Source organism: Perognathus longimembris, chromosome 1 (assembly GCF_023159225.1).
Source record: "Perognathus longimembris pacificus isolate PPM17 chromosome 1, ASM2315922v1, whole genome shotgun sequence".
In the NCBI taxonomy this organism is placed as follows: domain Eukaryota; kingdom Metazoa; phylum Chordata; class Mammalia; order Rodentia; family Heteromyidae; genus Perognathus; species Perognathus longimembris.
Genome location: NC_063161.1, coordinates 81,091,243 through 81,117,457, shown reverse-complemented (window position 1 = coordinate 81,117,457; position 26,215 = coordinate 81,091,243). Strand labels below are relative to the sequence as shown.

The following is a 26,215-nucleotide window of genomic DNA, read 5'->3' as shown; positions in this document are numbered from 1 at the left end:
CCGCTTCTGCTTCTCAGGCAGGTAGGTCTGGGCAATTCTTTATCTCTGATTAACCACTGAAAAGTCAGAAATGGAGCTATGCTGTAAATGGCAGAGCAAAAAAGCTTGGAGACAGCACCCAATACTTGGATGAAATAAATAATAAATAAAAATAAATGACCCCGATCGATCAATTTCTTCCATCTTTGATTTTGTGACAACTGTAAAACATCACACCCCCAGCAGATGTCAAAGAGAAGACCCCATCCTTTCTTCTGCAATGATCAACAATGGAACAGAAACTCAGAAAGCCTACCAAGAGCCTATTTTAGACGTCTCTACAACAAGCCAATTGAAGCTTCTTTTTACTTACAGAAACTTTGCTTTGTGGAAGTTTTGACATAATCATTACAAGAAATTTGGAAGAACAGAGTAATGCTAAAAGAAAAAAGATAACCACTGTTATTCCCTTTGTATGCTTTTTTTTTTTTTTTGCTAGTCCTGAGCACTGTCCCTGGCTTCCTTGTGCTCAAAGCTCTACCACCTGAGCCACAGCACCACTTCCACCTTTTTCTGTTTATGTGGTGCTGTGGATCAAATCCAAGGCTTCATGCATGCTAGGCAAGCACTATACCGCTAAGCCACATTCCCCAGCCTATATGCTTTTTTTTTTTTTTAAATGCATACAATCATGCTTCTTTTTGTGCATGTTGAGCATGCTCTCTTGTTCATGCTCAAGACCTCAGGGCCTTGAGCTCTTGCTTGGCTTTTACATTGAACGCTGGCACTCTATCACTTGAACCACACCTCCATGGACTACTTTTTACTAGTTCATTAGAGATAAAAATCTCTTGGACTTATCTGTCCAGGCTAGGTTCAAATCCTCAGATCTTAGCCTCCTGAATAACTAGGATTACAGGTGTGAGCCACTGGTGCCTGGCTTTTTGTATGCCTTTTCAACACAGCAGGGATGATCATGTGAACACATATTATCCTTAGCTTTGAAGCCCAAGGATACTACTCTTAGTGTATTAAACTCTTGTAACTAAAAGCTCCTCAATAATATTTTTAAGGGCTATACCACATGTGATGCTGCACGCCTCTAATTCCAGCCTTTAGGAGGCTGATGTAAGAGGATTATGAGTATGACGCCAGCCAAGGCTACACATCTTTAAAATAATCTTTTAAAAAAATCTATCTAAGAAGGGAAAGATGGCGCCGATAGAATAGGGAGGCACCCCGACTCGCTCCAACGGCATAGTGAGCTGGGAACTCCAACACCCAACACCCCATCAAGAACCCAGCAAAACCAGCAGCCAGAAGCAGTGGAGAAACGCAGGAAAACAAAAAGGAGCAAAAAAGAAGAACCGAAAACCTACACGGAGCCGGAGATTCACCGGGGCACCCTCACCCCACCAGCCGGCCCTGGCCCAAACAGGGTCAGGCTGGGAAAGGGGAACCCGGCGATCGGCAGACAGGCTGCCAGGAGCGCAGAATTCATATAGCGGGAGACCCCACGGACACAAGGCAGGGTGCGGACCAAGACACACACCGGCAGGGACGAGAAGTTCGGGTCCACACCGGGTCCGGACAAAGGAACCCAGCAGGGCAGAAATCGGGAACCAGGGAAGCCACCACGACACATAGCCAACCCCTGGAGGGCCAACGGCTGCGCGGGACACACACACAAAGCAGCAAAAGTGAGTGCCCTCCCTCCCCCACCCCCACCCCTGAGGGAACAAAGAACCCCCAAATCAGGCGGGGAAGCTCCCATCAGGCGCTGGGAAGTCAGTTTAGCAGGGGAAGGGCGGAGCAGCCCCAAGGCCCCACAGGTTCCTGAACTGGCAGAACCAGCCCCGCCCCCTTCCCAACAGGGGCCGGGAGACGGCCGGTTGTGCAAACCCCACCCGAGGCGCCTGGACCTCGCAGGCTCTTACAACTAAAACCACAGGCGTTGGTGGGCAATTCCAGCCCAGCAGGGTCACCTGAGCCTGATCACGTCCCCCACTCACAGCAGAGGTGAGGACTGAAGGTGCCAAGCCACACCCGGACAGTCGATCCCACTGGACCCCACACATACCGCCCCCCCCAACGGACTCGTGGGAGGGCACAAGCACAACCCAACAACCCAGGACTTGCTCTGGGAGGCATATCCCGCCGAAGTGCCTGTTGCAGTGGACGCTCAGCGCACAGGAGGGCGGGGCCCCCGGTGACAGCGCCCGATCTGGTAGGCGTACCCTGCACTGGTGGGCGGAGCCACAGCAGCAGCACCTGCTGCCGTAGACACGCCTACACAGGAGAGAGGGAAGAACCAAACCTGAGAAGCCATCCAGATCTCCAGATGCGCAAATCACAAAGAAACATAACTCAGTTCATCAAAGGGCAAGCCAACTCGCCAGCTCCAAAAAGCAGCACGACTGAAGAGGAGATGGAGAATAAAAAAGCAAATGAGGCCATGTTAACAGGAATGATCGAAAGTGTCAGAAATGAAATCAGAAAACAATTCCAGGAATTTAGAGCGGAAATCTGGAAGGACACCCAGGAAGCCAAGAAAGAAATGGAAGCAAAACTGGATACAATGCAAGCCTGCTTTAAAGAAATGGAAGCAAAAATGGATACAATGCAAGCTGCCTTTAAAGAAAATCTCCACATCCTGAGAATTGAAATGCATGAAAAAATAGATTTAAAATACAACTCTTTAAAGGAAGAAATCTCCACGATCAGAGCTGATATGACAACCATAAATAGCTCTCTGACATCCATAAACTCCGCAATTGAAACCATAACACAAAGAGTAGACCACATAGAATCCATAATCTCTCGCCTGGACGATGAAGCAGCTGACAACAACCAGAAAATGACCACACTCCAAGAAAAGGTGAAGCTTCAGGGAAGACTAATCCAGGAACTAATGGACAAAGACAAGAGATATAATCTGCGCATAATTGGAATAGAAGAAGGAGCCGAATATCAGAGCAGAGGGCTTAATCATGTTCTCAATAAAGTTATTGCAGAAAACTTCCCCAATCTCACAGGGGACCCCATCCAGGTAACCGAAGCCTATAGGACACCTGGCAGGCCAGACCCCAGGAAAGCCACCCCAAGGCACATAATATTCAAGACTACAGACCTCAAGATTAAAGAGCAAATTCTGAATTCAGCCAAAGCGAAGAAGGAAACTTTTTTCAATGGGAAGAGGATTCGAATAACATCCGACTTATCCACACAAACTTACCAAGCTCAAAGTGAGTGGAAGAACACCATCCAAGTACTCCAGAATAACAATTTACAACCTCGGATCAAATATCCAGCGAAATTGGAGTTCACATTCGAAGGGAGAACCAGATCTTTCCACACCAAAGAGGAGTTAAAGGAGTATGTGAATAAAAAACCAGCCCTACAGCGAATATTAAGAGGGGATCCCCACCCAACAGAGATCGTAAAAGACACACAGACAGAATCAGAAAGAAACTTCAATAGCCAAAGTCCAGCAGAAACACAAGCTCACTAAAGACAAGAAAAAAAAAAAAAAAGAAGAAAAAACAGCCCACCAAGAAAATGGAAGGAGAAAAAACACCATTATCCTTGATCTCTTTAAATATAAATGGCTTAAACTCCCCGATTAAGAGGAGCAGACTGGCAGAATGGATTCGCAAACAAAAAGTTGACATCTGCTGTCTACAAGAGACCCACCTTATAGCAAGGGACAAAAACAGGCTTCGAGTGAAAGGATGGAGCAAGATCTACCAAGCAAACGCATCCACCAAAACGGCAGGTGTAGCCATTCTGATCTCAGACAAGCTGGACTTCTCTTTAAAGTCCACTCAAAAAGACAAAGAAGGACACTACATATTAATACAAGGAAAAATCCAGAATCAAGAAATCACGGTGATAAATGTATACTCACCAAACAAAAGAGGCCCGACATATGTCAAGCAAATTCTCAAAGAATTACAGAGCAAGATAGACGCAAACACAATCATAGTGGGTGACTTTAATACTCCTCTCTCTCCAAGAGACAGATCCAACACCCAGAGGATTAGTAAGGGAGCTGATGACCTAAATAACACCATTTCCCAAATGGATCTAACAGACCTATACAGAACCTTTCACCCTACAGAGACCCAATACACCTTCTTTTCAGCAGCCCATGGATCATATTCCAAAATAGACCACGTCATAGCCCACACAAAGAACCTCAGCAAATACAAAAGTATGGACGTCATCCCATGTATTATATCTGATCACAGTGGATTAAAGGTAACCCTCAACAACAAAGGATACCACAGAGCCTATACACACTCTTGGAGGCTAAACCCCACGCTGCTATCCAAAACTTGGGCCACAGATCAAATTAAAGATGAAATCAACGAATTCATAAGCCACAATGACAAAGAAAACACATCACAAAGAAACCTATGGGACACAGCTAAGGCAGTACTGAGGGGCATGATCATTGCACTCAGCACCCACATTAAAAGAATGGAAGCAGAGCAGGTGAATACCCTCACGATGAAACTAAAACAACTGGAGAAACAAGAAATGACAGAATCTAAAACGACTAGGAGGGGAGAGATCACGAAGATTAAAGAAGAGATAAATCTGATTGAAAATAGGAAGACCATTCAACAAATAAATAAGACTAAAAGCTGGTTCTTTGAGAAAATAAACAAAATTGACAGACCCCTTGCAAGACTTACAAAAAAAAGAAGAGAAGAGATTCATATTCTTAAAATCAGGGACTCTACAGGAAAAATTATAACAAGTACACACGATATTCAAACAATCATAAGGAGCTATTTCCAAAACCTCTACTCAGCAAAAAACAATAATTTTACAGAAATGGATCAATTCTTAGAGAAGTACAAACTGCCCAAACTGAACCAAGAAGAAATAAATCAACTAAATAAACCAATAACTTATGGTGAGATACAGGAGGTAATCAAGAACCTCCCTACTAAGAAAAGCCCAGGCCCAGATGGATTCACCAACGAATTCTACAAAACCTTTAGTGAGGAGCTAATTCCAATACTCCTCAAACTCTTCCGCGAAATAGAAACGGAGGGAGAAATCCCAAACTCATTCTACGAAGCTAATATCATACTCATTCCCAAACCAGGCAAAGATCCAACAAAAAAAAGAGAACTACAGACCAATATCACTAATGAACACAGATGCAAAGCTCCTCAATAAAATATTAGCTAATAGGATCCAGAAACTGATTAAGAATATCATATATCATGACCAAGTAGGCTTCATCCCTCAGTCACAAGGATGGTTCAACATCCGTAAATCAATCAACGTAATTCACCACATAAGCAGAACTAAAATCAAGAATCACATTGTTATCTCAGTCGATGCCCTAAAAGCCTTTGACAAAATACAACATCCATACCTATTAAAAGCTTTGGAGAGAACAGGAATAGATGGAACATTCCTCAAAACAATAAAAGCCATATACAACAGACCAACTGCTAATATCATATTAAATGGAGAGAAACTTAAATCATTCCCCCTAAACTCAGGAACAAGACAAGGATGCCCACTCTCCCCACTTCTTTTCAACATAGTGCTGGAATCCCTAGCCATAGCAATAAGGCAAGAGGAGGACATCAAAGGGATCCACATCGGCAAGGAAGAAATCAAGTTATCCCTATTCGCAGACGACATGATCTTATATCTGATGGACCCAAAAAACTCAGTACCCAAACTCCTACACCTAATAAACCAATTTGGCAAAGTAGCAGGATACAAAATCAACCCACAAAAGTCAGCAGCTTTTCTGTACACCAGCAATAGACAAACAGAAAAGGAAATTATGGAAACAATTCCATTTACAGTAGCCAAAAAAATAATAAAGTACCTAGGGATCAACTTAACCAAGGACGTGACAGACCTATTTAATGAAAACTACAAAAATCTAATAAGGGAAATCAAAGAAGACACAAGGAGATGGAAAGACCTCCCATGCTCATGGGTAGGCAGAATCAATATAGTGAAAATGGCCATATTGCCCAAATTGTTATACAAATTCAATGCAATACCTATCAAAATCCCAGCCACATTCTTCACTGAAATAGAGAAACCAATCCATAAATTCATATGGAACAGCAAAAAACCTAGAATAGCCAAAGCAATTCTAGGCAAAAAAAGCAGTGCAGGAGGTATCACAATACCTGACTTCAATCTCTACTACCAGGCCATCATAACAAAAACAGCATGGTATTGGTATAAAAACAGATTGGAACACCAATGGATTAGAACTGAAGACCCAGAAATAAAACCGCACTCTTACAGCCAACTGATATTCGACAAAGGAGCTAAAGACATACAATGGAATAAACATAGCCTCTTCAACTACTGGTGCTGGGAGAACTGGGCAGCCATATGCAGAAAACTCAAAGTAGACCCAAGCCTATCACCATGCACCAAGATCAACTCAAAATGGATCAAGGACCTCAACATCAGACCTGAATCCTTGAAACTACTGAAGGACAGAGTAGGAAAGACACTAGAACTTATAGGCACAGGAAGGAACTTCCTGAATAGAGTCCCAGGGGCACAACAAATAGGGGAAAGACTCGACAAATGGGACTACTACAAATTAAAAAGTTTCTGCACAGCTAAGGACATAGCCACCAAAATAGAAAGACAGCCAACGATATGGGAAAGGATATTTACCAGCACAGCAACAGACAAAGGCCTGATATCTGTCATCTACAGAGAACTCAAAAAACTAAGCCCCTCCAAGCCCAATAAACCTATTAGGAAATGGGCAAAAGAGCTAAAGAGAGACTTCACAAGAGAAGATATAAAAAGGGCAAAGAAACATATGAGGAAATGCTCAACATCCCTGCTAGTAAAGGAAATGCAAATAAAAACAACCCTGAGATACCACCTCACCCCAGTTAGAATGGCCTATACTCTGAACTCAGGCAACAAAAAATGCTGGAGGGGGTGCGCGGAAAGAGAAACCCTTCTCCATTGTTGGTGGGAGTGCAAATTAGTACAACCACTTTGGAGAACAGTATGGAGGTTTCTCAAAAAGCTCAATATAGACCTACCCTATGACCCAGCCATACCACTCCTAGGCATCTATCCTAAACAGCAAAATCCAAGATATCAAAAAGGCATTTGTACTTCCATGTTTATCGCGGCACAATTCACAATAGCTAAAATATGGAAACAACCCAGATGCCCCTCCACAGACGAATGGATCCAAAAAATATGGTACTTATACACAATGGAATACTACATAGCGATTAGGAATGGTGAAATACTGTTATTCGCAGGGAAATGGTCAGAACTCGAACAAATAATGTTGAGTGAGACAAGCCTAGAACACAGAAAACAAAGGGGCATGATCTCCCTGATATATGACTGTTAACAAAGGGAGACGGAGCAACAGTAGAGACCAAGTCTGTGAATACTGTATATGTTCTTGATACATTGTATATTGCATATATGTCAACCTGACCTAGACAAGGGATAGAAAAACAGGTCGTAAGATATCATAAGAAATGTACACACTGCCCTACTATGTAACTGCACCCTCTTTGCACAACACCTTGTAAAAAAATTTATGTCCAATTAATAAAAAAAAATAAAAAAAAATCTATCTAAGGGTCTGGGAATGTAGCAGTAGAGCGCTTCCTGACATGCACAAAGCCCTGGGTTTGACTCCTCAGCACCACATAAACAGAAAATGCCAGAAGTGGTGCGAGAGTTAGAGTGTTAGCCCTGAGCAAAAAGAAGCCAGGGACAGTGCTCAGGCTCTGAGTTCAAGCCCCAGGACTGGCAAAAAAGAAAAAAATCGACTTGAAAAACCTATCTTCAAAAAAAGAAAATCAAGCCAAATGCCAGTGGCTCATACCTGTAACTGTAGGTACTCAAAAGGTTGAGATCTGAGAATTATAGTTCAAGCCAGCTCTGGTAGAAAAGTCCATGAGACTTAACTCCAATTACTCACTACAAGTTAGATGTGAAACTGTGGCTCAAGTGGTAGAACCTAGCCTTAAGCAACAAAACTAAGGGACAGCATCCAGGTCCCAAGTTCAACCGCAGGACAGGGAGAAAAATAAATGAATAAATATATAAACATAAATGGTAAATATAAATAAGGTTGGTTAAAAGCCATTCTCATCACTGTATGACATGTTACTAGACATTATTAGTTATCTAATAGTTCCAATTTTTTTTTTTTTGGTCAGTGGTGGGGCTTGAACTCAGGGCCTGGGCGCAGTTCCTGAGTTCTTTTGCTCAAGGCTAGTGCTCTACCTGTTTGAGGCACTGTGCCATTTCAATTTTTGGAGTGGTTAATTGGAGATAAAAGTCTCACAGGGACTTTTTCTGCCCAGGATGGCTTTGAACCCTGTTCCTCAGATCTCAGCCTCCTGAGTAGCTAGGATTACAGCTGTGAGCCACCAGCACCTGGCTTATGGTTCTAATTTTTAACACTGAAATTTAATAACACTGGTATTCAATAATGGTGTTTATTAAAGAGTACCTATCTTAAAGGGATGACAATCTCTTGGGGGGGGTAGCAGAGGGTACAACAACATTATCATATTTGTCATGGCTTTTGTAAACTTTAGGGCAATGTTTGCTAAACAGGAGCTTAAATGATACCTTGGAGCTCAAAACATGAGGAAGAAAAGGCCACGTGAGTACCCTCATTGACCAGGCACAGACAACAGTAGAGGCCAAGTTATTTTTCACGGCCAACTATAGAATGAACCTAAACCGCACACCCCATAAATCTATAGGTTGCTTCCATATCTAAGTCACCTGACATTCAAATCACAGAAGAGGGAGAGATGCTCTTCCCAAAACCTGTGTCCGAAGCTTCCTGTTCACTCTCAGAGCCAACAAAGAACACATGGAGTATTTTTACATTAAAAACAAGCAGAGAATTCTAGAGGGAGAAGCACAGCCTCACCTTTCGGAGCCTTGCGAGAAGACCTTCCACGTGCTCGTGCTGAGCTGATTTAGCAAGATCCTCTGCTGTCTTCCCATACTGTGAGAGAAAAACCATTTGTTTCTTTTCTCTGCAAAACACAGCAATGTGTGTTCCATGTACTCACTCACTCCATCAGTCTGAAGCACAAACAATGTAACAGGAGGGCAAAGAGCAGGTCCTGCAGTGTCCCTTGTCTGGGGAGCCTTATTTTATGTGTGACCCCCAAAAGCAAGAGACTTAGGCACAAAGTACATACTGAGGTCTTGTGGGAGATGGTGTGTAAACTTTAATCAGCTCAATTGCTGGCCAGTGACTCCCTGTCCTGAGCCCCGCCCTCTCATCAGGCAGCCAATCAGGAATTCATTACAGGCTAAGCCCCAGTTAGGTGGGCCCATGTCTTATAATCCTAAACAGACAGCCCTAGGCCTTGCAGGATGCTTTTCTCCTGTAGCAATCACTGTGCATTTCAAAGTCCTATTAGTCTAGCACAAGTGTGACTTAAGTATTGCTAGTAAACACCAAAATAAGGACCCAAGAGACCATGGCACTTTGCTGTTTGACTTTAGTGTGTGTGTATGTGTTGGTAGGGGTTTGAACTTAAAGTCTTGAGCTCTCCCTTGGATTTTTTGCTTAAGTCTGGTGCTATATCACTTGAGCCATGCTTCCGGTTCCTGTTGCTTACTTTTTACTTGGTGACTGTACAGGGCTATACTTTCATACTGGGTGAATTCATGTCTGTTGACTTACTATGAATATGTAATGTGAGGACTGCTGACTGAGAACCTCCTATAATCTGTGCAGGAGCCAGGTCTCAGTGCTCTGAAGGCAGGAACTCTCAGAGTCACTCTAGGAAGCAGGGGCTGTTACTGTGCCCCCAGCACCTGGGGGGGAAGGGGGATGCGATGTGCTGTTGGAGTACCGGAGATCACTAAAACTCAAAGACCAGAGCCATTCCCAAATAAATAGAGGCAATCTTTCTTTTAAAAAATCAACATAAGGAAAAGAAGTTTGGGGGTTTGTCACTGACAGAAGTGATTATTATGTGTTATCTGTGTGAAAGCTTGGGTATGCCACACACAGATTGTCAGTACCTCGCCTCGTTCTTCAAAAATGCGTGGTGTGCCATTAGCCAGAGATTTCTTGTATTGTTTGTTTGTATACATACACATATATGGATTTTTTGGTTTTGTTCATTCCCCCACACCTGATACCTGGGCTTGAACTCAGGGCCTTGCACTACTGCTCAGTTTTCCATTTGAGCCACATTGCTACTTCAGCTTTTTGCTAGTTCATTGAAGTCTCTAGGATTTGTCTACTGTGGCTGGCTTTGAACCACATATCTCACATCTAAGCCTCTTGAAGAGCTAGGATTACAGGCATGAGCTACTGGCACCAGGGTCAATCTAGGATTCTTAATCTCATGTCTGTAATCCTAGCTTCAGTAAGCAGAAATCTGAGGACTATGGTTCAAAGGCTGCTCAGGAGAGTCTGTGAGACTTACATAATTCCAAATAAGCAAAAAGAGCTGGAAGGGGAGCTATTACTCAAGTGGTAGAGCACTAGTTTTGAATGAAATTGCTAAGGGACTACACCCTGGCCCTGAGTTCAAGTGTCAGTACATGTGTCACTAGTTGTAGATAAAGGTTTGTGATCAGCTAAGGACTCTTCACTTAGGGTCTTTGACTTGATTGCAGAATAAAGATTTCTGGACAAATCACAATGATGCTAAGAAAACTTGGTGGAGAGTTAGTGAGTCAGTAAGCAAGCAGGGAAGCACACAAACAGACCAGCAGAAAGGAAAGGACACACCCAACAGACTGTGGGTGCTCTCCAGGAGGAAGACACACACACACAGTTCCTTGGCTAGTTGGGGTATTTATATGGTAAAAGCACGGGGTCTGATGGCAAAGTTATGCCAAGATAGGTGCTTTATCTTTGTTCCAATCACTCCTGGTGTTATACTTTCTGAGTTTCTAGATGTCTTGAGAATTATTTCCAGGTAAGAATGCATCCTGTCATAAAATAAATGCTTATCCTTGAAATAAGGAAGGCTCCTGTTGTCTACATTTTAGATAGAAGGTTGCTTACTTTGGGGGGGTGGGGGAGGGCAGTTCTCTCAAGAAGGCATGTATCCCGCCAAAGAAATGTTAATTCTTGGGGTGAGAAATGCATCTCTCAGGAAGCTATACATCCTGTTGCTTTTCTTTGGTACATGGATAGCACTTCTGTTTCTACATACCATATTTTTGAGTTGTCTTCACCAGGCCTTCTTTTCCTAAATTTACTCTGCCTCATTTTCCTCTACATTACATTGGTCCATTAATCTTGAGAGAAGCAGATGGATGAATATCTCCTATATTTGCTGGAATCTCCCCATACCTTTTCCTCCAGGCTGTCTCTCTGTCTCTGTCTCTGTCTCTGTCTCTGTCTCTGTCTCTCTCTCTCTCTCTCTCTCTCTCACACACACACACACACACACACAATCACAAGGAATTTCTTCTGGGTGAGGCAGGGGTGGGAAGGTGCCATTGAGTCTGACCATTGAGGTAACTAGAGGGGCTAAGAAAAATCCTCTTTCTTGACCTGAGTGGAACTAATTCACTATAGTTTACATTTGTTTGGGGACAGTGCTCAGGACTAGCAAAAAAAAAAAAAAAAAAAAAGCATACAAAGGGAATAACAGTGGTTATCTTTTTTCTTTTAGCATTACTCTGTTCTTCCAAATTTCTTGTAATGATTATGTCAAAACTTCCACAAAGCAAAGTTTCTGTAAGTGTAAAAAGAAGGTTCAATTGGCTTGTTGTAGAGACGTCTAAAATAGGCTCTTGGTAGGCTTTCTGAGTTTCTGTTCCATTGTTGATCATTGCAGAAGAAAGGATGGGGTCTTCTCTTTGACATCTGCTGGGGGTGTGATGTTTTACAGTTGTCACAAAATCAAAGATGGAAGAAATTGATCGATCGGGGTCATTTATTTTTATTTATTATTTATTTCATCCAAGTATTGGGTGCTGTCTCCAAGCTTTTTTGCTCTACCATTTACAGCATAGCTCCATTTCTGACTTTTCAGTGGTTAATCAGAGATAAAGAATTGCCCAGACCTTCCTGCCTGAGAAGCAGAAGCGGCTAATGCCCTGGCTCGCTCATTTGCACCCCTTGTGCTTTGGATGCAGTGAGCTGCTTCAGGCATTCACTAGATGGGTCCAATCTCCCAGGATCCTGAGAGACCCAGTCTCCTCTTTGCTCCGGAGCTTTGTAAGTCTAGAATATCCCCAGCCTAACTCACTTGCTCAGACTGGAAACACACAAAGTACGTTATGTACCAGCTCAATCTGTTGCCTTTGTCCCTTTCCAATGACTCTAAACTTCCACTTCCTGGTGAGTCAGAAGAGGAGCAAGAGTCTTTGAAGCTTTTCTAATCATGTTCTACCCATGTTCTAGTTTTCTGTTGTTGCTGGTTTTGATCTTTGTGAAAATAAGTTCCCAAATATATAACTAGTTGCTACTTCGGTCCGCCTGATCCTGGAATGTGGCCTTGGAAGTGACATGCCCGTTACAGCAGCCTCCTTGGAGACTAATGGGCAAGGATGACCAGAGATTACTGCACAAGCAGATGGTCCCTACAGAAAGCCAATCAAATTGATTTGTGTGTAATCATGATTTGGGTGACCTGTGATTCTAATTTGATCATAAGCTGAGTAGAATGAGGGTTCAGGAAGGGAAGAAGCTAATTATAATTAAGAGCATTTAGTATCATTTTTTGTCAGTGTTATTTCTCCTCCCGTACCCTCTTTTTCCACCCCCCCCATGTCTCTCACCAGGGTGCTGCTGGTGTTCTGGTAGGAGGGATGTCCTGTCTTTGTGGCTGTTCTGGTTTCTGAACTCCAAAGGATACTAATGTCATAGCCTCCCTTCCCCTGCTTCCTTGTGTAAACTGCAAACAACTCTACAGATTTCCTCCCCCATGAAAGCCAGCCTGAGTGGATCTAGAGTACTCATGGGAGAGCTCCATATCTAGAGGAGCCAGCGAGGCCTGCCATGTCCCTTTCCCTCTGGTGTCTACCAGGGTCTGTGAGCAACAGAGCATCTCCCGTGTTTTCATCTCTCACTGCTTAAAATCACCCAGGGAGGTACTGTTGAACTTCTGTGGGGGCAGCCATGAAGATGTAGTTTCTGAAAAGAGAACCAAAGCCATCTGGTAAACCTTCATTAATGGAGGACAACAAGAGAGCAGGAGAGGCTGTTTTGGTCACAAGTCTTTAATGACCCTTAAAGACAAAGTGACAAGAGACCTCACAGTTTTGCATTCAAGGGGTCCACACGGGCTCCTCTGGGCCGTGTGGGACTGAGCAGGGCAAAGGGCAAGGGCAGGTTTGCAGGAATGAAGATCCTGGGGCAGCAGGGAGGCTGCTGGAACTTCTGATCATGTGACACCTCATGGGGGTCTTGTAGTCAGTCACGGTCAAACACTCGCACTACAGAGTCATCAAACCATGAGAACTAGGTTTCCCCTTTCCCACGGAGCTAACTTACTAACAAATCATGTGTCAGGGGTCTCTGGAAGCCCCTGACATACACTGTGGTGAGTAATTGCCACCTCCTAACAGGAAGGTGGTTCACCTTTCTGCTCCATCCTGTTCAATTCCTGCCAAGAAACAAAACCCTGGCCAGCCCTCCAAACCTGCCCAGAACTATGTTGTCACCTAGCCAAACTCAACTCCCTGTGATCTAGAACAAAGGATTCCTTTCCGGACTAGTGGGGAGAGGGTTGTGTTTAGGGTTTGTGTTGGCATCCATTTTTTCTATGTGTCCTTGCCAGTGCCATTTACACATTTAGCTATTTTATTTGTGTGCCTGTACTCCAGCTCGAACTCAAGGCCTTATGCTCTTACTTGGCTTTTCCACTCAAAGCTGATACGCTACCACTTGAGCCACACCTCCACTTCTAGCTTTTTGCTGGTTAACTGAAGATAAGAGAGTCACGGATTTTTCTTTTTAGGCTGGCTTCAAACCTTGGTTCTCAGATCTCAGCCTCTTGCGTAGCTGAGATGATAGGCATGAGCCACCAGCACCAGGCTCCATTCTTTTTTATTTATTTATTTATTTTTTGCCAGTCCTGGGCCTTGGACTCAGGGCCTGAGCACTGTCCCTGGCTTCTTCCCGCTCAAGGCTAGCACTCTGCCACTTGAGCCACAGCGCCGCTTCTGGCCGTTTTGTATATATGTGGTGCTGGGGAATCGAACCTAGGGCCTCGTGTATCCGAGGCAGGCACTCTTGCCACTAGGCTATATCCCCAGCCCCCAGGCTCCATTCTTACTTGATGTTAAAGTAATCATTCCAGAGGTCTGTAGAATTGGCTTATTTTATTTTGTATGAATCATCAGATTTTCTTTCTATTTTTTTTTTTTTTTGCCAGATCTGGGGCTTGAACTCAGGGCCTGGGTGCTGTCCCTGAGCTTCTTTTGCTCAAGGCAAGGCACTCTACCACTTGAGCCACAGCGCCACTTCCATCCTTTTCTGTTTATGTGATGCTGAGGAATCGAACCCAGGGCTTTGTGTATGCTAGGCGAGCCCTCTTCTGCTAAGCCACATTCCCAGCCCATCATCAGATTTTCTATAAGCGGAAAACAAGTAGTTTTCTTCTCCTGAGCAAAGACAGTGGGGAGGCACCAAATAATTTTGGAAAACAAGGCAGTGGTGGAAGTCTCCCAGAATTAAAAATTCACCGGGGGTGTGGGGTGTGGGAATACGGCCTAGTGGCAAGAGTGCTTGCCTCCTACACATGAAGCTCTCGGTTCGATTCCCCAGCACCACATATATGGAAAACGGCCAGAAGGGGCGCTTTGGCTCAGGTGGCAGAGTGCTAGCCTTGAGCGGGAAGAAGCCAGGGACAGTGTTCAGGCCCTGAGTCCAAGGCCCAGGACTCACAAAAAATAAATAAATTAATTAAATAAAATAAATTCACCAGGACTAGAACATATTTGCATAATTAGGAGCTGCCCACCCCTTGCTGCCGAGTCTCATTGCATCCTGCAGCCACCACGGTACCCACGGAGGTCACATCGCCTCTCAGTGCTCTTCTCTGGATCCTCAGATTGGGTCTCCCTGTCAGCCTGCACAGGCTTATTCATCTTTACCGATGAAAAAGTAAAAGCTAGATTTTCAAGAAAAAGGGGTTAGAAGAATGGAAACTAGAAGTTCAGAGGGTCCCTGAACTCTCCAGACATTCATTGCTGCACACATTTAGACCTGTTCTGACACTGCTTACAGTGTGGACAAGCAGGAAAAGTGCCAGGCATTGTAGGGCAGACCAAGGCTTGGTTAGCAATGATCTAGAAGCCAAAGGCAGCCCACCACCTGCTTTTGTGACTAAAACTTACTGGACCACACCCAGGCCCCTTGATCTGCTCTTGCCTCCAGCTGGTTTCCATGCAAGGCTGAGCTGAGCTGAGCTGCCAAGCAAGGAACATCCTTTCCCTTTGCAGAATGCTTTGCTGCCCCCGGTGTTTGTGTCCAGAGCTAACCCAGGATGGTGAGTTGTAGTGATGGAGTGGGGCACATCAAGAGCCCTGACTAAAGTGGCACAGAAACCAGCATCTGAAAGGCGAGAAGTGAAAGGACTGAGGAAGATTGTGCAAATGCAAAGAGCCTGAGGCAGGAGAGTTGAGCTTGTCCAAGGAAACAAACGAAGGAGAGCCAGGGCCAGAGCTTGAGCATGGTGGAGGAGGCTGTGCATGATGTGGTCAGAGAAGTGGGTTCAGTTCACAGAGGGAGGGGTTGGATTGGTCCAAGCTTGTGAAACATGCGAATGGGAGATTTCCCCGTAGGGTGAGAAGTTCTCTGTAGCTAATCTCTCACTGTTTAGGGTTAGGGTAAGGAAAGAGGAGCAGAGCCCTGGCAGAAGGAGGGTATGTGGCCTTGAGAGACAGGCTTGGCTCAGGCTCAGGCTCTATTACTTCATGAGCCTTAGGAAGAAAACAGATAGATTCTGACAATCCTAGCTCAGGAACAGGTAGACAAAACCTGTCACACAAGCCACCTCCATGACCACCTAGAAGGTTCTAGTTCAAAATTCTGAACAAGTCACCCTTGAGAACTGCTTGTGTTTCCTTCCCAATTGGTATCAATCTGCCCTGGGGAAGGCCGGCTCAGCCCCTGCATGCCCGGGGTCTCATGTGTGCTCCAGCCTCTCCCACAGACCCAGTAGACACACACACACACACACACACATACACACACACACGCACACACACACACACGCGCACACACACACACACACACACACACACACACACACACACAGAGAACATCACAAAGCATGAGCCACGCTAGAGGCAGCAGCACCAGGACAACAGCCCTCTATTTCCCCCAGGCTGTTGGTGGACATCTTCTCCCCTGGCTCAGCCAGTGAATGCCAAGCTGGTGATTTAAGTAACCAAATCTCTGTCTCAGCATGGCCTTGCTGCTTAGGTGTGTATCAATCATAGGTGGACATGCACCTGTCCAAAAATTAGCATTCTTTAAAGAAAGTTATCATTATTATAAAGATACTGTACAGAGGGCCTACAGTTACATAGGTCAGATAATGACTGCATTTCTTTTTTGGACACTGTCAACCCTTCCTCTCTCCCAGTTTTTCCCTCCCATCCCTATCCAAAAGTTGTATAGTCCATTTTCAGCAGAGAATTAGCATTCTTTTATTTATTCCTTTGTTTTGTCAGTCGTGGGGCTTGAACTCTGGGCCTGGGTGCTGTCTCTGAGCTCTTCAGCTCAAGGCTAGCACTCTACCACCAGAGCCACAGTGCCACTTCCAGTTTTCTGGTGGTTAATTGGAGATAAAAGTCTCAGGAACTTTCTTGCTGGGCTGGCTTTGAACTGCAATCCTCAGATCTCAGCCTCCTGAGGAGCTAGGATTATGGGCATGAGCTACCAGCACCCAGCCAGAATTAGCATTCTTAATCACCTTCTAGAACTATCTTTGAGTCCTTCCTCTGCTTTGTAGAATACAGGTTATACTGATTTAATGAAAGCTGCCTTCTTAGGGAGACAACACTGCGCGCAGCAATTCATTCCTTCTGTGCCCTCTAGTGGCAAACAGTAAAAAATGCACCCTTCTCTTGAAATTTTAGAGGCATCAGGAATATTCATTCTTCCAGGTTCTCTGTAAGAAATGTGGGGTCTTCCTGCAGGACAAGGTTAAATTTCCTTAGAATGGAGAAGACCTGAGGACAGTCTTCCTTTTCATGTCTTTCAAGCTTTCCGTGAGCTCTGTCCATTTTGATTGAGAGGGCTGTTTTCCAACGTAGGTATGTTTCCAAAGCCATGGAGAATAACAGTGGGTCCTCGCAGCCCTGTCTGCCATCTCCTGGTGGAAGAGAGCAAGGTCTGCACCGGGAGATGTGAAAGGTCCCTGGAAATGAAGGCAGGAAGTTGGGGGCATGAAATTCTTTTCCTGTGGGCTATCACCCAGGCCCTACTTGGAAAGGAAGAGTGTGTGTATTTGAATGCCTGAGCATTCAGAATTGAGGACAGAATAAAAGCCATGTTGAAAACACTGTATTGGATAGTTTTTAAATCTTGTTTATTATTACCATCACTATTTAGGAAAAAGTGTTTGAGCTTGTGACCGATTCTCTAGGAATGAATTGAAGCCCTAGCCGGATCCCTGAGGATGTAGGAGATTGTGTTCACACTAAGATCAGCCAGCGAGTGACTCTGCCCATGAAACAAAACCCAAAAGAAGGGCTAAAATGAGATGTGTCATTTATTGGTGCTAGCCTAGGCAAGAGGGACCTTTTTCTCTTTCTGTGTGCTTTTCTTTTCCCCCTTAGTTCTGGATCTTGAAATCAGCACCTGGGCACTGTCTGCAAGCTTTTTTGCTCACAGCTCGTACTCCACCACTTGAGTCACAACTCTACTTCCAGCTTTTTGGTGATTAGTTGGAGATAAGAGTCTTTCCTATGGGATGGGACTTTTGATAGAATAAGATAGAGGGGGTGGTTGTACAGAGCCTCTGAATCACACATTTCATTAATGACTTTTGTATTCTACTTAACTACAATTTTCAAAATTTTCAATTGGGCCTGGGTGCTGGTGGCTCATGCTTGAAAGCCTTAGCTACTCAGGATGCTGAGGTCTGAGGACCATGCTTCTAAGAAAGCCCAGGCAGACAAATGAAGATTATTTCCACCAAAGGGCTGAAATTGGAGCTGGGGCTCAAGTGGTAGAGTACCAGCTTTGCATAGAAAGATAAGGTTCAGGACCTGGGTCCTGAGTTCAAACCCCAGTATAGGCACGCACTCTCACAAACACCCATCAGTGGAGATGGGGGGGAGCATGTGTAAGATCAGTAAAAATTATAGCTAGGAACCTGAAGAGTCATCACGTATAGTTCCCTGGGCATCCTGTGAGTAACAAGCTCTTATTCTTATGTGACCAGGACACACACAGAGGACTCTTCATCCAGCAGCTCCGACCCATGCAGAATCTCCAGCCAAGAATCAAGCTCAAGATGTTTGGCCACTCGGGGTCTGGGAAAATCACACTGGTGGAGTCTCTCAAGTGTGGGCTGCTCAGGAGCTTTTTCCGAAGGCGCCGGCCCAGGCTCTCCTCCACCAACTCTAGCCGGTTCCCCCCATTCCCCCTGGCTGCTAAACCCACAGGTAGGAGCCTCCTGGTGGCCTTTGTGTCTCCAGGAGCCCTTGACTTCCATAGCCTCTGGTCAGCATCTAGGGAGATTGCTTTGTTTGGGTCATTGGCCTGGGGATGACTGGATCTCACAGCCCTGGTGGCCTTGGTGGCTGTCGACCTTGGGCCCATTCTCTTCTTGTCCACCAGTGGCCAACTGTCCCAGCCCTGGAAGGAAACCACTTGAGTAAAATCAGAGTCACCGGCAACCTCCACTCCTCAGATGCAGCAGCCTCATTCCTCTTCCCTCGGGTCCATTTTCCGTATCCTGTCTCTGAAGTAGGCTTCCATTAGTGCTGTCCTGACGTGTGTAATCGTGAGCTCCAGGGGTGCTTAGGGGATTTTGGGTCTTAGGTTCTAGGACAAACATGATTTGCTCTTAGCAGACCCATGGCAGATCTGGTAGGGGGTGCTACCCCACCTGTCTTCTGGGTCACCCAGCCCTCAGAGCTGTCTTCTGCTGCTGAACCCTATTTCTTCCTCACCCCACCCAGGCAGCAAGATCCTGGCTTTTCCAATAGCATGGTTAGGAAGATAAAGGCGCTTCTTGATTGAATCCATAAAGCTCTAGTTTCCTGTCTTTCTGGCATCCTGTTATTGGAAAGGACTGGAGCTCTGCCTCCAGTGGGATCTGAAGGAAGAGATCCTCCCATGTGCTTTCCCTCTGCTTGGGAAAAGTGCAGGCTCAGACAGACCACGTGGGGATGTGTAAGTCAGGAGAAGGAATAAGAAAAAGGGAAGGAAACCCCCCAAAGATCCCTAGCTTGTGAGCTGAGTGCTCCTCAGAGAGGCAATTCCAGAGTATAAGTGGATACTTTTTGTAGAAGCCAAGGTCTCCTGGGACTGGTACAACACATGCGAAGCCGGATTCCAGGCCTGAATCTAGATCATCTCATTTAATAATTACAATTCTGGGAGGTCACATCATAAACCTTTTACAGAGCAAATGAACCCAAGGCCCAGAGAAGTGTGATGTGTCTTCCTGCATGAGATGGGCCTGTCCTAACAGGGTGCTGTGGATTGTGTAGAATTAAGAAAGGGATAAAGAAAACAGAAATAATTTCCAGTATTGAAATCAAGAGATGCCACCTGGAAAACTCAGTATTTGGCTTCTTTTGGAAACTGGGAAGCATCGGCCTCACTGGATTCGTCTTCCTGTCTGGCCTCACATATGACAAGGTGGCGCACTGTACCTCCCAACTGTATCCCTCCACGGTCCAAGCATCCATTACAACAGGAGTGAACACAAAAGCAGACCTCCTACCCATGTGTGACAGTCTGCCCTGTGGCCAGTGATATTTCAAGCCAGTGGAGAAAGGACAGCCCACTTGGAGCAGGAAGGATTTGAAGGGCAGGACCCCTGGGTAAGGTCATCCTGGTCAATGGGAGAGGTAAATTGGATCTAACGGCATTTGGTCAATGCTGGGAGTGTTCTGGGAAGACCTGGGCAAGTGCAGAAGGATGCAACAACCAGAGCAGCCTTCACTGCTCGACACCCAAGCAGCTTGGCTGCTCCAGAGAGTGGGCAGGAAGAGATCTTCGCCATCCATCCTGGAAGCCTGCAATTAAATCCAGCCCCTGTCTGCAGCCTGTGCAGAAGCCAGAGTGGTGCCCACAAGCCTCGAAATATCTTCCTCCTGTCTTAGGCGTTCAAGCACACCCTAATGGGGTGTAGGTGGCTTCACATTAAGAGATACGAAAAGATGCACAGCTGGGGGTGCAGGGGTGGGGGGACTGAACACAGAAATCCCGTCAGCTCTGCCCTGGGAAATCCATGTTCACACCCCGGCCCTTACAGCTGACTCAACAACAGAAAATGGCATGTCAGAGTAGCCAAGCCTGACCCATAAATGAGGCCTTGGGAAGCTCAGAGTCTAGCAGTGGGCTGCGCTTACTGAGGAACAGAAGGCGCTGTTGGTTTCTATGCCCCTGGAGAAGCCACGCCTGCGTGTGTGCCTTCAGCAGTTTCTATATGCAGCAGCCATGCCACCTTGTGCTGCCACTGCCTGGCTGTGCTTTGCTGTCCCCCAGCCAGAGCTTGGGATCCTTGCAATCTCTCCTGGAATGGTCGGACCTTGGTCCTTCCTATGGCAGGACCCCACCTCACCCCCCAGATGCACGTCTTTACCTCAGATAATGAGGAGATTGCTTGATGTTGCACTTTTGGCCCTTTGGCACTGCTATATTCCTGAAGATGCTGGAAGCAAAGGCTGAGCTCGCAGCCAGGAGATAGGGCATGTCACTCCGCTTCAAGGCTCACTGAGGGTCCTGATGGCTCAGTTGTGGATCTGTCGGATGAGGCCTCCATGAGTCCTCACTAGAGAAATGCATCTCAGTCATATATTCTATCACCAAAGTGGGCTCTTCCTCAGAGACTTCGACTTGTTACCACTGGCAGCAGTAGTGAGCAAAATGCACAAAAATGTTTTCAATGTCACCATTTGTAATATTTCTTAATACGCTATTATTTGAAACCTGCTATATACAAACCTTTCATTCCTCATAAAAACCATCAACAAGATGACGGCCACTTACCATATCACCTACTTTCTTCTTCATGGAAGAGCTTTCCTACCATGTCCACTCCTGACACACGGTCCTCCCAGACACAGGTACAGGTCACAGGGATAGACAGATACATTCCCAAAGCTCTGTTGAGACACAGAAGATTGATCTACAGAAAAACATGCTGAGACGTCAGCCATGTCTGGCTATGTCACTTTTTCTTCTCACATTCCTGTCAGCCACATTTTATGCTTTTAGTCCTCCCCTCTGCTACGCTTCCCATTTCCTTGTACACAACCTGCCTTGGCCTTTCCTTTCCTGGCTCACTCCATGGATCTTCCCATTAGTTTCGTCCTGAGTCCTTATTCTTGGTCCCAACATATGGGATTTCTATCTTATCTTTCCAGGTGAGATGATCATTTCTCTGGCCACTTACAATGTCTGTCACTAGCATGAGCCATTTGTACCATGTGGTGAAGGTTGACTCACTGAACCCCTCCCCAGTGCCTTCATTCAGTCCCTACTCTCATAGAATTGGTCACAGATCACACCCTGAGTGATGGCCCTGAAGCAGATGAGAGGCTTCTGCCCACACCATGTGGGGCTGACTGCTAAGTTGTGGGAAGTGCAAGATGCTGGAGCCTATTCCTCTATGCAGGGGATCTAGACACCTCCACACTCCAGACATCTCCACACTCCAGAATGCACACACACACACACACACACACACACACACACAAACACACACACACACTGCCACCATTATTAGTTCCAGTTTACTGTCTTTTCTGTTTTTCAATGTGTGGGTACTTGGGTTTCAACTTGGCCTCTTGGCCTGAGCACTGTCTCTGAGCTTTTTCTCTCAAGACTGGTGCTTTGCCACTTCAGCCCCACCTCCATGTCTGGCCTTTTGCTGTTTTTTTTTTTTTTTTTGGCCAGTCCTGGGCCTTGGACTCAGGGCCTGAGCACTGTCCCTGGCTTCTTCCCGCTCAAGGCTAGCACTCTGCCACTTGAGCCACAGCGCCGCTTCTGGCCGTTTTCTGTATATGTGGTGCTGGGGAATCGAACCTAGGGCCTCGTGTATCTGAGGCAGGCACTCTTGCCACTAGGCTATATCCCCAGCCCCCGTCTTTTGACGTTTTGAAGATCAGGTTCTCAGAGCTTTTCCTGCCCTCAGGCTTTGGCCTGAGATCAGGCTTGAGCCACCAGCACCACTTACTGAAATACATTGGTCTGAAAACAAAGCAGTTAATATCCTTCCTATCATCGGAAAACCAGTCCCACCACCACAGTTAAGAAGAAACACAGAGGGCTGGGTATATGGCCTAGTGGCAAGAGTGCTTGCTTCATATACATGAGGCCCTGGGTTCGATTCCCCAGCACCACATATACAGAAAACGGCCAGAAGTGGCTCTGTGGCTCAAGTGGCAGAGTGCTAGCCTTGAGCAAGAAGAAGCCAGGGACAGTGCTCAGGCCCTGAGTCCAAGCCCCAGGACTGGCCAAAAAATAAAAAAAAATAAAGAAACACAGAAAAGCAGGTGGTGGAAGTCTCTCTGTGTTTCTCCTTACTAGGAGGGAGGTTAGCCCTTACTGAGAGACTTCCCGCCACAAACTGGGACTTGCTGCCAGAGCAACTCAAAGGCTTTCAAGGGATTCTCATGTTGAGGGTCAGTGAATTTAATACCATATCTTATAACTGTCTAAATCCCGTCATAGTCAGCCTAAAGACAAGAGCTTCCTGTACCCCATTGGTGTACATCGGTGTTCCTTGGGGGCCTGGTAGACACCTCCATGAAACTTGAATGAAAGGATGGTCATGAGGAAAAGGCAGGGCAATAGAGGTGTCACACTAGCCAGGAGGGAAGCCATTACTAACCCAGGCCTGGAAGGATGCAGAATTTTGGGTGTCAGAGAATGCTGAGCTGCGGGCAGAAGCTAGGGTCATAGAGAATCACAGAAAGTATAAGAGAAGCAGCAGCAAATGAGAAAGGAAGAAACCCCCTCACCTTGTCCTCTCTGCTGACTCTAGACTAACCCAACTGGCAAGCCAGCTTCCAAAATGCAGTCTAGAAGGTCAACATCTGGGGGCAGAGAGCAAGAGAGAAAATTCTGGGAAGGTTCTGGGATGTAGACTTTTACTTCCCAAGAAGGAAAATGCATGGTGGAGCTGGGAGGAGGGGAAAACAAGTGCACATTACCCTTTCTGAGGCCTCACACCCCTCTTTTCTGGCCTACAGTCTCTGTGAGCATCAACAACCTGTACCCTGGCTGCGAGAATGTGAGTGTGAGGAGCCGCAGTATGATGTTTGAGCCTGGCCTCACTAAGGGGATGCTGGAGGTGTTCGTGGCTCCATCCCATCACCTGCATTGTTCAGCGGATGATCAATCCACCAAGGCCATTGACATCCAGAATGCCTATTTGAATGGTATGTGCCACCTGCCCTAGAGGGAAGCAGCTTGTCCCAGAAAGTAGATCCCACACAGGAAATCCCATATGAACCGGCCCTGATAGGGTCGCAGAAATGAACACTGGCTAATACTCCTGAAAAGCAAATCTAAATGGTGGGGTTTCCTCTGCACCTAGCAAAGCACTGAGCCCACAGTAGCTGTTCACTACCTGGCTGGCGAATAAAAGAATACCTTTCACAGTTAGAACTGAATGCCCATTTGGATGGAAGTCTTATAAAACACACCTACTACTAAATTTGTTGGACTGAGTTTGAGGAAAAAATATTGTGCTTATACCAGAGTTTAAACTCTGCGCCTTATACGTGTTAGGCTGGTGCTACATCCCTTGAGCCATGTCTCCAGCCTAGCTTTTTGCAAGTTACTTTGAAGACATGGAGTCATGCAGACAGACTTGTCTGCTTGGGCTGACCTCAAACAATGATCCTCCACATCTCAGCCTCCTGACTAGGATTACAGGCATGAGTTACAAGCACCCAGCTTATGAAAGATTGTCTTTAACTATATCTAGAGTCATAGCTAATGGTGTGTGTGCACATAGGTACTTCCTTTTCTACATGGAAAATTTCAAGTGCTCTGCTTATTTGTTTTTGCTTGCGGGATATGTAACACAAGCTGGCCTTTAACTTTTCATTCTCCTGCCTCAGCTTCCTAGATGCTGGGACTGCAATCATGCATCATCACATCCTATTAAGTGTGTCCTTCCCTTTTGAGCATTAGCATGGGGATGAAGCTTTGAGTCTTGCTAGGGAAGATTTCCTTCACCCAGCATGCACCTCCCTCTAGGGATTGGGCATAACACAGATAAGGTTTTACTATTGCATAACAAAGATGTCTTTTCTCCCATTTCTGACTCAAATCTCCTCATCTTTAGAGCCCTTATCAGAATCACCTGTAACAGTCTGCTTACAGAACTCCGGGATTTTTCTAATCAGCTTCCCAAAAACCTTTCCAATCTCTGCCCATTATGCAGTTCCAGAGCGGTGGCTGTAGTTTTAGGTATAAATGTAACCATGTTGTGCCCACGACCCCTTCATGCCAGTTTACTTATGGCTTCGTTTCCTGATGCAGTATTAAATACTTGATGTTGAGTATGTCACAGAGAAAAGTGATCAATTTACCTCTCCATTTTGGAAGCTAAGTGTCCCAGGTGAGTTGGCCCTATTTATTTGGCCTCTGGCGAGGGCCCCTTGACTATGTCACAACATGGCAGATGGCTTCAGGGTAGGCATGCTAGCCATAGGAGAGAGCGCCATGCACTGAGAAAGGAAGCCAGAGACCAGTGGTAGATGGTCTTTCTTTTTCAACAGAAACCAAGTGAATTCAGAGAGACCAACATTGTCTCCTTCTGAAGATGGTATCCTAGATAACCTGACCGGCTCTACCATGCTCTGCCTCTCATAGGTTCTGTCACCTCTTAAAACCACCTTGATGTGGAACAAACCTCCAGTACACGAATCCTTTGAGGACAATCCACAGCCAGCTCCTAGCAGGGACTAATAATATAGTCTCATAAAGAAGCTCTGAGGCTATGATATGATAGTGGTTATAGGGCCTGGTATGTATCTGGCATGGGAGGGCCTTAGAAAATAGCAGTGGGGGGTCATCCTTGTGCCTGCCTTATATACAGCAGTAAAACATTAGAATATTCAGTGTTTATTGCCTAAAGTTGTTATTAAAAATCAGCATGGGTGAGAATCACCTACAGGGTGGTGGTAACAGGTAAGCAGCTAGAACCTCTAGAACCTAGTGACTCAGAATTCATCAAATCCAAGGGTTTCCCAGAGGTGCAATGATGCTGTTCTGGAAACACTACTTTGAGAACTACCGGCTGCACAGACTAAAAGTCCATGCGCACTTGCTGTCTTCAAAGCAGTGTTCTCTGAGTGACTCAGAACAGAGCTGCCCCAGCAGCATAGACACAAGGGAAGTTTGCTGGCAGGTCTCACTCTCTACCCTCACCTGCTTCTCTATAGTTCCATCTTTATGCAAGTCAAGACCCCAACATACAAAGGACTTGCTTTCTATGCAAGACCTCAGCTGTTTGATTAGAATATTCACCCTGTGTGCCAAGAGAGGCTGCAGAAAGAAAGCATTTAGATTTCACAGAACAACTCCTTTTTAGGGGACATTTTAGTCCCCCTATTAAGGGGACTCTTACTGGGGTTTAGACTCATGGCCTCATGTTTGCTAGGCAGGCACTCTACTACCTGAGCTATGCCTTCAGCCCATTCTTGTTTGTTCCCCAGGCTGGTGTATACGGCATTTGCAAAGTTGAAATAGCAGGCTCACCCAAGCTTCTTGCCTGGGCTGGCCTTGAGCTATGATCCTCTTGTCTTAATTCCCTGAGTAGGTAGGATTGCAGGCATGTGTCACCATACCCAATACAGAGGATCTCTTGACTACTTGGTTTCTGATTTGGGAACACCAAAGGAGAATGTCAGAAGGAAAGAGACTCCTAATTCTGAAACAAGAATCCTGTGAGGAAGCCTCAGAGGCCAGGAGGTAGATATCACTGTCCTGGTAGGACATGGCAATGTAGATGTGGGGTCATCACACGTCCCAAGGTCTAGACAGTCACTGGGAAGCCCTAGTGTCTGCAGGAGTCCCTGTCAGAATCTT

At 45.7% G+C, this 26,215-nt stretch overlaps 1 pseudogene; it reads right to left on the bottom strand.

Moving 5' to 3' along the window:
- Positions 1-26,215, bottom strand: part of LOC125339648 — a 260,868-nt pseudogene that overhangs the window by 26,920 nt on the left and 207,733 nt on the right.